Source organism: Dipodomys merriami, unplaced genomic scaffold (genome assembly GCF_024711535.1).
Source record: "Dipodomys merriami isolate MVZ:Mamm:240054 unplaced genomic scaffold, mDipMer1.0.p SCAF_125, whole genome shotgun sequence".
NCBI lineage: Eukaryota > Metazoa > Chordata > Mammalia > Rodentia > Heteromyidae > Dipodomys > Dipodomys merriami.
Window position 1 is genome coordinate 3304345 of NW_027202549.1, and position 12708 is coordinate 3317052.

Genomic DNA, 12708 nt, shown 5'->3' on the forward strand with positions numbered 1-12708 from the left:
GTGTACAGCTGTTGTGCTTTATCAGGTTCTGTGAAGGGTAAATGAGTAAGCTGTAGAGTGAGGGACAGAGGAAGTGGTGAAGGATGGAATTTTCTTTTACATGATTACATGATAGCTGCTGGAGTTTGCAGTTCTGAAATGTAGATGGGTAGATTTTGGAATGGATTAAGAAATTGTTATGAGGGGCTGGGAAGGTGGCTCAGGGGTAGAGCGCTTGCCTTGCATGCCTGAGGCCCTGGGTTCAATTCCTCAGCACCATATAAGCAAAAAGAAAAAAAGCCGGAAGTGGTGCTGCGGCTCAAGTGGTAGAGCGCTAGCCTTGAGCTGAAGAGCTGAGGGACAGTGCCCAGGCCCAGAGTTCAGGCCCCATGACCAACAACAACAACAAAAAAAAAAAAGAAAGAAAAGAAAAGAAAACAAACAAAAAGCAAACAAACCCAATGTCTTATTCTTCTGTCTCCACTTGAGCCACAGCTCTGCTTCTGGCTTTTTGTTGGTTAATTGGAGATAAGAGGATTTTCCTGCTTTGCTGGCTTTGAACTACCAATTCTCACATCTCAACTTTTTGAGTAGCTAGGATTACAGGCATAAGGCACTGATGCCCAGCTTTTTTTTTTTTTTGTGGGTCCTGGAGCCTGAACTCTGGGCCTGGGCGCTGTCCCCCAGCTCTTCAGCTCAAGGCGAGCACTCTAGTACCACTGGAGCCACAGTGCCACTTCCAGCTTTTTCTATTTATGTGATGCTGAGGAATCGAATCCAGGGTCTCATGCATGCAAGGCAAGCGCTCTACCACTGAGCCACCTTCCCAGCCCCCCAGCTTTTTTTTTTTAATTAAAAAATATTTACTTATTTTATGTATGTTGGTACTGAGACTTAAACTCTGGGCCTCATACTCTTGGTGTGGCTTTTTTGCTTATAGCTGGTACTCTACCACTTGAGCCATACTAGTATATAAATTATAAATTTTAGCTAAATTAATTTTGTTGTTATTATTGCCAGTCCTGGAGCTTGAACTGAGGGACTGGGCACTGTCGCTGTGCTTCTTTTGCTCAAGGCTAGCACTCTACCACTTGAGCCATAGCACCACTTCGGGCTTTTTCTGTTTATTGCTGCTGAAGAATTGAGCCCAGGATTTCATGCACTCTACTAATGAGCCACATTCCCAGCCCTATTTTATTTTATTTTATTTTGTTGGTTGTGGAGCTTGAACTCTGGGCCTGGGTACTGTCCCTCAGCTCTTCAGTTCAAGGCCAGCGCTCTACCACTTGAGCCACAGCACCACTTCCTGTTTTCTAGGGGGTTTATTGGAGATACGAGTCTCACAGAGTTTCCTGCCTGGGCTGGCTTTGAACCGTGATCCTCAGATCTCAGCCTCCTGAGTAGCTAGGATGACAGGTGAGAGCCACCGACACCCGGCTGATGAATATCTTTTAACTCTCTATAGTTTCTCCTTCTATTCCTTTCTGTTCCAACTATCTACTAAAGAACCTGACTCTGAAGAGTTTCACACAGCCCAGATTTAGAAGATTGTATATCACTTTTTTTTTTTTTTTTGTATTTCTGAAGAGGTCATCTAGATCCATCCTGAGATTTGGTTCCTTTGGTAAGATTAAAGGTGGTTTAGTAGTTTTCTCCCTTGGTGCTAGCTTTCTCTCATTGACCTTCACTTACTCTAGGCCCTTAGCAGGTTCTCAGAGGACTCCTGTAGAAGGTTATGGAACCTGATCAGAGGCTGGCCCAGCAGATCTTGTCAAACCAGTCTCCTCAACACGAGTATGACAGGTATTGGAAGAGGAGAATTCTAGATCCTGTGACCTAATTTTATTTCTATTATTATTATTATTATTATTATTAGCTGGTGCTTGAACTCAAGGCCTGTGCGCTGTCCTTGAGCTTCATTTGCTCAAGGCTACCACTTGGGCCACAGCACCTCTTTTGGCTTTTTCTGTGTATATGGTACTGAGGAATGGAACCCAGGGCTCCATGCATGCTAAGCAAGCACTCTATCACTAAGCTACATTCCCAGCCCTCTTTTCTTTCTTTCTCCCTTAGTTCATGTAGTATTCCATCTCATCGGACCAGTTGTTTGAGGATTAGGAGTGGAGTTATCCTCCTCCTCAATTGCTCATCATGTGAGGATTGCCACCATGGGAGGGACTGGGAAAGCCTAGGTTTCCTCATCTATTAAGTGAGAATTATTCCTGTTTTAAATGGTTGTCTCAAACTTGGGTCTTTTTTATCTTGCAACCCTTTTTGTGTTTGAAAGCTATTTTAGAGGTTCTCCCCCTCCCCATCTTCTGTGTAGCAGATTGCCCCAGCTATAAGGTAGCGAGCAGCCAAAATTGAGTGTTTGCTCATGTCTGTCATGTCAGGGCTGTGTGGCAGGGAGAGGCTTTGTGGGTTGTAGACATGGTCTCCCCCACTCAGACTTAATTGCTTGAGGAATGTGTGTGGTCTCCTTATTTTGCAGTGATTTCATATATTTAAATTATTTTATGCTTACATAATTCTGAAGCCCAAGTAAATTCAGATTTCTACATTCACCATGATTGCTTAGGCAAGGTAGTAGAATAGCGTTTGTTTGTTTGTTTCAGTGGAAATATCGGGGGATCAGATTCAGGGTCTTATGTATACTAATGAAGCACTAGCTCTCTTGAGCACCACCCCAGGCATTAGACTAGATTTTCTTCTCTGCCTCCCTCAATTCTTGACATGGCCCGTGCTTTTGCCAGGCAAGCACCCTACATACTAGGGGGAGGAGAATGTAAAGAATTCCAGGGTCAGGGAGGTGTGGGCTGGGTCAGAGGAAGGACTGGAGAGGCTGCTGAGCACTGCTTACTGTAGGAGTGGGTGTCAGGCTGGCTGCAGCAGGCTGGGCAGTGCGGGGAGGGCTGAATATTGTGTATGAGAGATTTATACTAATTAATATCTTTGAACACTGAATTTTCGGAACTCTGGTGCGATCAAAATGACATCCGTGGTTTAGTTGTTGGAGTTCAAACAGGAGTTAAACCAGAATTTCTGAGTAGGCTGCTCTGGTGTGCTCTGATGGTTGTGATTGGCTAGCAGCAGAGGTCCTCCGCAGGAATGCCCTCCCCTTATCTCAGGTGCCAGTAGGTAGCTAGTTGGTAGGCCCTAAACAAAATTATCCCAGGACCAAGGTGTGGGTTTTTTTTCTTTTTTTGCATAAGACTTTGAAAATCCACTGACAAAAATGAAGAAGTTTTACCAAATTGCTAGTAACTTAGTAGCATTTTGATTTTATTGACACTATTTGCATTTTTTAAACATTGAAACATAATTTACTGGTAACTGCATCCATCATCAATGTATAGCTTGAGGTATTTTTGTGCTTGGTGGAGAAGGTCAGAAACTTGTGGGCACCAGTTTCTGTCGGGTTAATTATTTGTGCACACAAGTTTGGCTGGTCAGTGAGAGAGTTCAGAAGTACAAGTGGGCTGGTGGGTGTTTGTTCTGTGCTTATGCACACAACTGTGTATGAACAGAAAGTTTTTCCCCCCTGGGCCCCAGGGGCCTGGAGGGTACAAACCCCTCCACAAGCTGGGCTCCAGCATTTCTTCCAGACCTTGTTGATTAGTTGGTGGACATAAGGAAACAACTTAAATTTGGGAACATGATTTAGTGTTTATTTTTTTTCCAGAACAATGTCTCTACAGATTTGTGAATCCCAAAATAATCGACATCTTCTTTTGCTCGTGTTTAGTACCTATATCTGTGTTCCTGCTGCCTTGAGTCTAGATTTGTTTTGGTCTAGGAGGTACCATGGCTTAGAGTACTGTCCTTTTTTTTTTGGCTGGTCCTGGGGCTTGAACTCAGGGTCTGGGCACTGTCCCTGAGCTTTTCTGTGCTCAAGGCTAACATTCTACCACTTGAGCCACAGCGCCACTTCCAGCTTTTTCTGTTTATGTGGTGCTGAGGAATCTAACTCAGGGCCTCCTGCATGCAAGGCAAGCACTCTACCTCGGAATCAAATTCCCAGCCTAGAGGACTGTCTTGAAGGGCATTGTACAGGACTACAAAAATAAAAACAAAGAATACTGTAGATACTTCATTATTTGGAATTAGCCCACAATTTTTTTTTGGGGGGGGATGGGGCCTGAACTCTGGGCCTGTGTGCTGTCCCTCAGCTCTTCAGCTCAAGGCTAGCACTCTACCTCTAGAGCCATAGCTCCACTGCTGTCTTTTTCTGCTTATGTGGTGTTCAGGAATCGAACCCAGGGCCTCATGCATGCAAGGCAAACACACTACCACTGAGCTACCTTCCCAGCCTTAGCCCACAAATTTTCATAGGAATTTTTTTCCCCCGAGGGAGTCAAGTTTGACTAAAAAAAAATAGTGCTAATGTTTTGATTCATTAATTGTTCACTATCTCACCCTCCTATATTTCCTCCTGCTGGCTAACTATTAAATACTGTTACTCTCAGCTTGAATTTATGATAGCTGCTGCCCACTGTGTTCTTTAATACAGCAGTATGAAAAGGGCAAACTGCTATGTCAGGTTCTTTCAATGTGTCCCATCTTCCTTACTTTCTTTTTTTTTTTTTTTTTGTTGGTTGTGGGGATTGAACTCTGGGCTTGGGCGCTGTCCCTGGGCTCTTCAGCTCAAGGCGAGTGTTGTACTGTGTGAGCCACAGCACTACTTCTTATTTTCTAGTGGTTAATTGGAGATAAGAGTCTCACAGCCTTTCCTGCCTGGGCTGGCTTTGAACCGTGATCCTCAGATCTTCACCTCCTTAATAGCTAGGATGACAGGGGTGAGCCACTGGCGCCCAGCTGAAATTTTTATGCTTAAAGTATTGTACAGAGAGATTATGGTTTTGTAATGAGTTTTCCTTCCTCCCTCCCTCCCTCCCTCCCTCCTTCCCTCTCTCTCTCTCTATCCCTCTCTCTCTCTCTCTCTCTCTCTCTCTCTCTCTCTTTCTTTCTCTCTCTCTTTCTCTTTCTTTTGCCTGGGTGCTGTTTCTGAGCCTCTTTGTGCTCAGGGCCAGCACTCTACTACTTGAGCCACAATGCCATTTCCAGCTTTATCTGAGTAGTTTATTGGAGATAAAAGTCTCATGGACTTTTTTGCCCAGGCTGGCTTTAAAACATGACCGTAGATCTCAGCTTCCTGAATAGCTAGGATTATAGGTATGAGCCACCAGCACCCAGCTATGAGTAAATTTCTTTTTGGACAGTGTCAGCACCCAGCTATGAGTAAGTTTCTTTTTGGACAGTGTCACTGCTTCTTTTGCTTTTCCTCAGTTTCCTGTCATTCCCGCCCACAGTTGCCTAGTTCATTTTCCATATAATGTCTACTGAGTACCATGACTACCATTTGTTCATTCTTAGGCCAAAAGTCTGGAAAGACCAGGCAGCTGTGGCATCATTGTGAAGCTTACAGAGAATAGTAATAAGGGATCTGATCGTGACAAACACTGCATGAGTCTTTCCTCTATCTAGTTCTCTGGTCTCTCAGCTTGGTGATGGTCTAATCTGGGCTTTTTTCTTTTTCTTCTAGGAGGGAAGGCTCCTGGGAAGGAAAGATGAACCTATTTTTAACCTAAGGCAAACATAGCTGGATGTAGTAATTTCAGGTCCCAGTATGACATTTTCTTCCATTGTAACCCAAGTCACTTTTGAAACAAGTAAACAACCCCCCCATTTTTTTTTTGGTGTATTTTGTATTTATAGTATTTCTGGAGAAGATGCTTGTAAAATTCTCTCACTTCCCCTCGTAAATTTGGAGGGCTTAGGGACACTTGAGTTGTGTTGTTTGGGGTTTGGTGCCTGTAGTCTACACCATAATGGACAGTTGCTGGGGTGTGTGGTAAGTGTGGGATAAGGTTTATATAAGCTTGTTCGAGTTCACAGAGCTCATCTGTGGACTTTGTTTTTACAACTGTCAATAAATAGCCCTGCATTGGCAGGGGGTCTAGAGAGGATGGTTGTGCCATATCTCATATCCCACATTCCTTTGTCTTCCCACTTAAATTTTTTTTTCCTGCTAGTTCTGGTCCCTGAGCTCAGGGCCTGGGCTTTGTCCTTGAGGCTCTCTGTGCCCAAGGCTAGTGCTCTACTACTGGAACTATAGTACCACTTCCAGCTTTTTCTGCTTATGAGGTACTGAGGAATCGAACCCAGGGCTTCATGCATGCTAGGCAAGCACTTTACCACTAAGCCACATTCCTAGCCCGGTAATTTATTTTTTTTTTTAAGTTTCAAGTGGTTTTTCTTTTTTTTTTTCCTCTCTCTCTCCTTTTTCCTCTCATAGCTGCACTGTACCACTTGAGCCACGCCTCTACTTCCAGCTTTTTGTTGGTTAGTTGGAGATAAGAGTCTTGAAGATTTGTCTGTCCTCACTGGCTCTGAACCTTGATCCTCAGATCTGAACCTTCTGAGTAGGTAAGAATATAGGCCTGAACTGCTGGTGCCTAATCCCAGTAATATCTTTTATATCCTTATATGGCTAGGTACAAAATGTTGATTTGTCTTCATGATCAGCTCTGATTGAGGAGCTGGTTGTATAGTTGTTTTTTCTTCATAAATAACGTGATTTATGGGAGAGTATGAGTCTACTTAGATATCACCAGATTTGAACCCTCTGGGTCAGCATCCTATAATTTTGCGTGCTAGGGAATTGAATTCAGAAGGCAACTGCTGTATGCATCTACCTCATTCCTATATTGGAATTAGAGCTTTTTTTATGTTTTATCTTTATCACTTCTTAATTTCCATTATTTCTTTGTTGTTGTTCTTGTTGGTTGTGGGTCTTGAACTCTGGGCCTGGGCATTGTCCTCAGCTCTTCAGCTCAAGGCTAGTGCTTCACCTCTTGAGTCACAGTGCCACTTCCGGTTTTCTGGTGGTTTATTTGAGATAAGAGTCTCACAGACTTTCCTGCTCAGGCTGGCTTTGACCGTGATCCTCAGATCTCAACCTCCTGTGTAGCTAGGATTACAGGTGTGAGCCACCAGCACCTGGCTTAGTTCATTAAAAAAAAAAAAAGATTATGTGACACTGAGGAATCAAACCATTAAGCCGCATTCCAGCCCTAGTTCATATTTTTAACTTACTCAGTGGTGTAATAAATTCCTTCAGTTATTCAGTTTGCTTCCTGGATTGTCCCTGGTTTGGTCAGTGACTGCCCCTGCTAGCTAGCTGGTCCCTGTATTCTTTTGAGGGTCTTTGTCATTGTCTGAGTACTTAGTGGTGCAACATGATTTTAGGCTCCTGTCCCAGTGTGGCATCAGCATCAGCTTTTTTCACGATGATCCTTTTTTTGTATGTTTGTGTCTTGGAGTAGGAGAATAGCGTCTCTCTATGTTACTCAGATTACTGATCCTCCTGTCTCAGCCTCTTAAGTATATGGTTTCTTTAACTTGGAGTAGCATGTAGAAACCTGGAGATATGAGTACATGATATATATTTCTTTTTTTTTTTTTTTGGTCAGTCGTGAGCCTGAACTCTGGGCCTGGATGCTGTCCCTCAGCTCTTCAGCTCAAGGCTAGTGCTCTACCATTTGAGCCACAGCACCACTCCCCATGATATATATTTTTATTTACTGAAAAATCTTAAAAAAATTAGTCTGATTTTAAAATAAGTCTGATTTTTTTTAAAAAATTTGAATACTTAACTGTGGAGCTGAGGGTTTAACTTTAATAGAAAGCTTGCCTAGCATGTATGAAGCTCTAGGTTTAACCTAAAAAAAAAAACAAAACTGCCATTGAATAAAGGGAGTGTCTTAATTCTTTGTTTTGTTTTCAGTAGAAAAGGAACATGATGAGAATAAGATGGGCTTTATTTATTTTTAGTGGTACCTCATGCATGTTAAGCATGCATTCTCCCACTGAGAGCTACACCTCTAGTTTCTTCTAAGAGATGGACTTCAGAAAACAGGTCTTTCTTGCCTCAAAAAAAAAAGTATCCTTTTCTAATTGATGAGAAATAAGAATCACTGAGTTAGTTTCTAAAGAGGAAGGATGTATATCTGAATGTCAACATGAGGAACTCTTGTTCTGGGGTATGTGCTCCTTAAGTAGATCAGCCCCTTGAGGCCGTGCTATTTGTACTATTGTCAGGACTTTGCGTATAGTGTCCCTTGAAGTTATATGCAGTCTTTGACATAGTTCACCCACAGTAGGTGCCAAATTTCATGGGAAGACATGCATCCGACTTATGTTCTTGTGTACAGTCATTAGATTATTTGAGCACATCAGATCTGGACCTTGTTACTATTCTAAGTATTCAAGGAAGCTGCAAAGTGTCCTTTTGGAACGGTTTCTTGAAGCAGCATTTAAGAGAGGCTGAGCCCTGGCGTAGGAGGAGGAGTTAAAAAAAATTCCACTTAATAGATGTTTGCTTTCTTTCTTTTTTTTTTTTTTTTAAGGAGAAGGCTCTCATATCTGAATGTAGCATTGTAATTAGTCCTATCTTTTGAGGTGGTATTGTCAGAGTCTGATTGGTATAGTGGCTCCAAAGTGGAGTTGGCTGCCGTTTCTGGACTAGAGGAGGGAAAGGGGCTGTGTGACTAGGAAGCCTAGAGTTGCTCTGGGAACTCTCAGTGCTCATGGAGTTGAACAGGTGGCTCCCCCCGCCCCTGCCGCCTGTGGGAAGTCATATAGGGTCTTAAACTCAGCAAGTGATTGGACTTGACCCATGGGCAATAGTTGTGAGCCGCTTGTACCCATGTGATAGCAGTTTTAGCCTGGGTGGTGAGTTAATCTAGAGAGCTGTGCTTTCAGTTCTGGTCTGAATCGTGTGTGTGTGTGTGTGTGTGTGCACGTGTGTGTGTGCGTGTGTGTGTGTGTGTCCCCATCCATCCAGCTGGATATCCTCATTCTATAAGCTTTGTTTCCCCCTATCTTTAATAGTTTTTTGTTTGTTTGTTTGTTTTTTTTGGGTTGGTTGTGGGGCCTGAACTCTGGGCCTGGGCACTGTCCCTCAGCTCATCAGCTCAAGGCTAGAGCTCGACCACTTGAGCCACAGCACCATTTCCGGCCTTTTCTGCTTATGCTGTGCTAAGGAATCGAACCCAGAGCTTCTTGCATGCAAGGCAAGAACTCTACCACTGAGCTACCCCCCCCCCCCAATTTTTTTTTTCAAGTAACAAAAACTTTACAGAAGAGCTGAGGGACAGCGCCCAGGCTCAGAGTTCAAGCCCCACAATGGACAAAAACAAAAAACAAAAAACAAAAAACCCAAGCACTAGTGGCCTACACCTGAAATCATAGTTACTCAGGAGGTTGAGATCCTGAGAATTACAGGTCATAATCAGTTCAGGCAAAAAGTCCATCAAACTCCCATCTCCAAAGTAATCAGGAAAGGCTGGATTAGAAGTGTGGTCAAAATGGTAGTTACAGCCAAGCAAGCAAGCTGAGTAAATTTTTTTTTTTTTTTTTGCAGTTGAGGGCCTTGAACTTGGGCCTGGGTGCTGTCCCTGAGCTCTATTGCTTAAGATGAGCACTCTACCACTTTGAACCACAGCTGCACTTCAGGTTTTTGAGTAGATAAGAGTCTCACAGGAACTTTTCTGCCTGGGCTGGCTTCAAACTATGATTCTCAGATCTCAGCCTGCTGAGTAGCTAGAATTACAGGTGTGAGCCACCAGCACCTGGCAAGCTGAGTAATTTTTTTGAGGCAGAATTCAAACCTGTTATTAGCAAAGAAGGAAAAAAAGTATTGTCAGAGTGTAGAAATATAAACCAGTAACAGTTGTTTATTGTTATTAGCAAATGTTATGTTCTGTGTATAATTGTGTGTGCTAGACTTTTGTAGGACTAGCAGCCCAATAGTTCAAAGCCCGGGCTGGCTCTGAACCACAATCCTCAGATCTCAGCTTTCTGAATAGCTAGGATCCCAGGCTTGAGCCACCGGCGCCTGGCTTCCATTAGGTTTTACACTGTTGTCACCACAAAAACATGAGTAATGCATTGTGCTATGTCTAGGGTGTTAGGTATATTTCCATTATAACCTTAGAGGGCCAACATCGTAGATGGGATCTAAACATTGTTCCGTGGTGTGTGACTGTACTTAGTGATGTATATGTCTTTTTTTTTTTTTTTTTGGTAGGTGGTGGAGCTTGAACTCGGCCTGGGCGCTATCCCTGAGCTCTTCAGCTTAAGGCTAACGCTCTACCGCTCTACCGCTTGAGCCACAGGACCACTTCGGTTTTCTAGTGGTTTATTGGAGATAAGAGTCTCACAGACTTTCCTGCCTGGGCTGGCTTTGAACTGGGATCCTCAGATCTCAGCCTCCTGCATAGCTAGGATTATAGGTGTGAGCCACCGCCGCCCAGCTAGGCTTGATTCTTGTTTAATCTTTTTCATACTACCTGTGCACTGGTAATTATTTTCTAATTTATTTTTTATTTATTTTTATTTATTTGTATTTTTTTGGTCGGTCGTGGGGCTTGAACTCTGGGCCTGGGCGCTGTCCCTCAGCTGTTCAGCTCAAGGTGAGCACTCTACCACTTGAGCTACAGCGCCACTTCTTTTCTGCCCGGGCTGGCTTTGAACCATGATCCTCAGATCTCAGCTTCCTGAGTAGCTAGGATTACAGGCGTGAGCCACCAGTGCCCGGCTTTCTAATTCATTTTTTTTGTGCTGGCACTGAGGCTTGAACTCAAGGCTTCTCGCTCTCACTTGGCTTTTTCACTTAAGGCTGGTGTTCTACCACTTGATCTATACCCCCCCTTTTCATTGACTTTGCTGGCTAAATAGAGGTAAAAGTCTCATGGTTTTTTCTACCCAGGCTGCCTTGACTCGCAATCCTCAGTTCTCAGCCTCCCGAGTAGCTAGAATTACAGGCATGAGCCAGAGCACCTAGTTCATCATTGGTAATTAAAAGACTTGGACCTTGTTATGAGAATGTGCTCATAAAGCATCTTGTAATATTTTTTTTCTGAAGTCTTAATTGGAATGACTCAATAATATTTTTGTCTTGTTTAGCTTTGTTTATACTGGGGATTCAACTCAGGGCCTTATATATGGTTGGCAGGTACTCTATCACTGAGCAATACCTTTAATTCCTGAGTAATTTTTCCTAAAATATTCATTCATTCATTCATTCTGGTGAAGTATCCATAACATAAAATATACCATCTTGTTTTGTTTGTTACTTTGAGATAGGATCTTGCTATGTAGCCCAAGCTCACCTCAAATTTGCAATTCTTCTGCCTCACAGTCCCTAAGCACTGGGATTGGAGGTGTGCTTTACTGTTTCTGGTCTATCTTAACTTTTGTTTATTTATTTATTTACTTTGATCATGGGACTTGAACTCAGGGCCTGGTCACTGTCCCTAAGCTTTTTTACTCAAGACTAGTGCTCTACCACTTTGAGTCATAACGCCACTTCCAGTTTTCTGGGTGTTCATTGGAGATCAGAGTTTCCCAGGCCTTTTCTGCCCAAGCTGGCTTTGAGTCAGGATCCTCAGATCTTGGCTTCCTAAGTACCTAGGAATACAGGTGTGAGCCACTGGCACATACCCCCCCTTTTTTTTTTTAAAATTTTATTGTAAAGATGCTGTACAGAGGGGTTACAGTTACATGAGTAGGGCAATGAGTATATTACTCCTCTTCCCCCCCCTTTTTTTTTGGTGCCAGTCTTGGGGCTTGATCTCAAGTTTTGAGTACTGCCCCTGAGCTTTTGTGCTTAAGACTAACACTCTACCACTTGAGCCACAGCTCTACTTCTGGCTAAATGGTTAATTAATTAATTAATTAATTAATGTTTTGGGTCTGGTTGTGGGCCCTGAACTCTGGGCTTGGGCGCTGTCCCTTAGCTCTTCAGCTCAAGGCTAGCGCTCTACCACTTGACCCACAGTGCCACTTCCGGTTTTTTTCTTTTTGTTTATGTGGTGCTGAGGAATCGAACCCAGGGCCTCAGGCATGCAAGGCAAGCGCTCTACCCCTGAGCCACTTTCCCAGCCCTGGCTAAATGGTTAATTGGAGATAAGAGTCTCAGGGACTTTTCTGCCCAGGCTGCTTTTGAACCTCCATGTTCAGATCTCAGCCTCCTGAGTAGCTTGGATGTGAGCTACTGGTGTCTGGCTTGTCTTAACTCTTTAAAAAATGTGCGCACGCGTGTGTGTGTGTGTGTGTGTGTTTACTTGCTGAGAATTGAACCTAGGGTTGTGTCCATGTTAAAGCACACCCTGTAGCACTGAGCTGTATCTTCAGCCTAAAACAAATTTGAATTCTAAAAAAAAAAAAAAAAACACAACATAAAACCTACCATCTGAATAGTTAAAAGTAGTAAGTAATATTTAACCACAGCTTATGGAGTTCAGTGAAGTGTAGATGAACTGTTTTTTCCAGTGAGCCCTATCACATAAAATGTTAAAAATCTACTCAGATTGAAGCTGTGGTCCAGTAAAGAAAGACTGTTTAGCTCTGGGTTTTGAGCCGTGTCTTCCCTTTGTCTAGGACATGTTTGCACCTGAGCCAGTTTATACCCAGGTGTTATATCTTTGCTTCTTTCAATGTTTGCTGGAAAAAAAACCCAAACTACCATTAGCAGAAATCACTACCCTTTGTAGATCCTTGCATTTGATATCTTCTGTAGGTGAGAATTTATAAGCATTTTCCAAGTGAGAGAAATGTTCCAAGTAGCTTTCTGTTAGATGGACTTTTCACGGTACTTGCTTCTCAGAAGTGGCAGCTTTCTCTTCTGCATATTTTTACCTTTAAATATCTTGCTATTTGTGTGAC

At 43.0% G+C, this 12708-nt stretch overlaps 1 protein-coding gene across 6 annotated transcripts in view; it reads left to right on the forward strand.

Annotated features, from left to right (window-relative positions):
- The window catches only part of LOC138824079 (dystroglycan 1-like), a 46272-nt gene that overhangs the window by 12462 nt on the left and 21102 nt on the right, over positions 1-12708 (forward strand). Inside the window, exon 1 of one of the 6 annotated variants that reach the window (XM_070017776.1) lies at positions 1306-1395. The exons of 3 other annotated variants lie outside the window; for them this stretch is intronic. The gene's annotated coding sequence lies outside the window, so the exon portion shown is untranslated. Of the gene's footprint in view, positions 1-1305; positions 1396-6274; positions 6406-12708 lie in introns of those variants that run through there. 2 more of the 6 variants (XM_070017773.1, XM_070017775.1) reach the window with 2 other exon arrangements.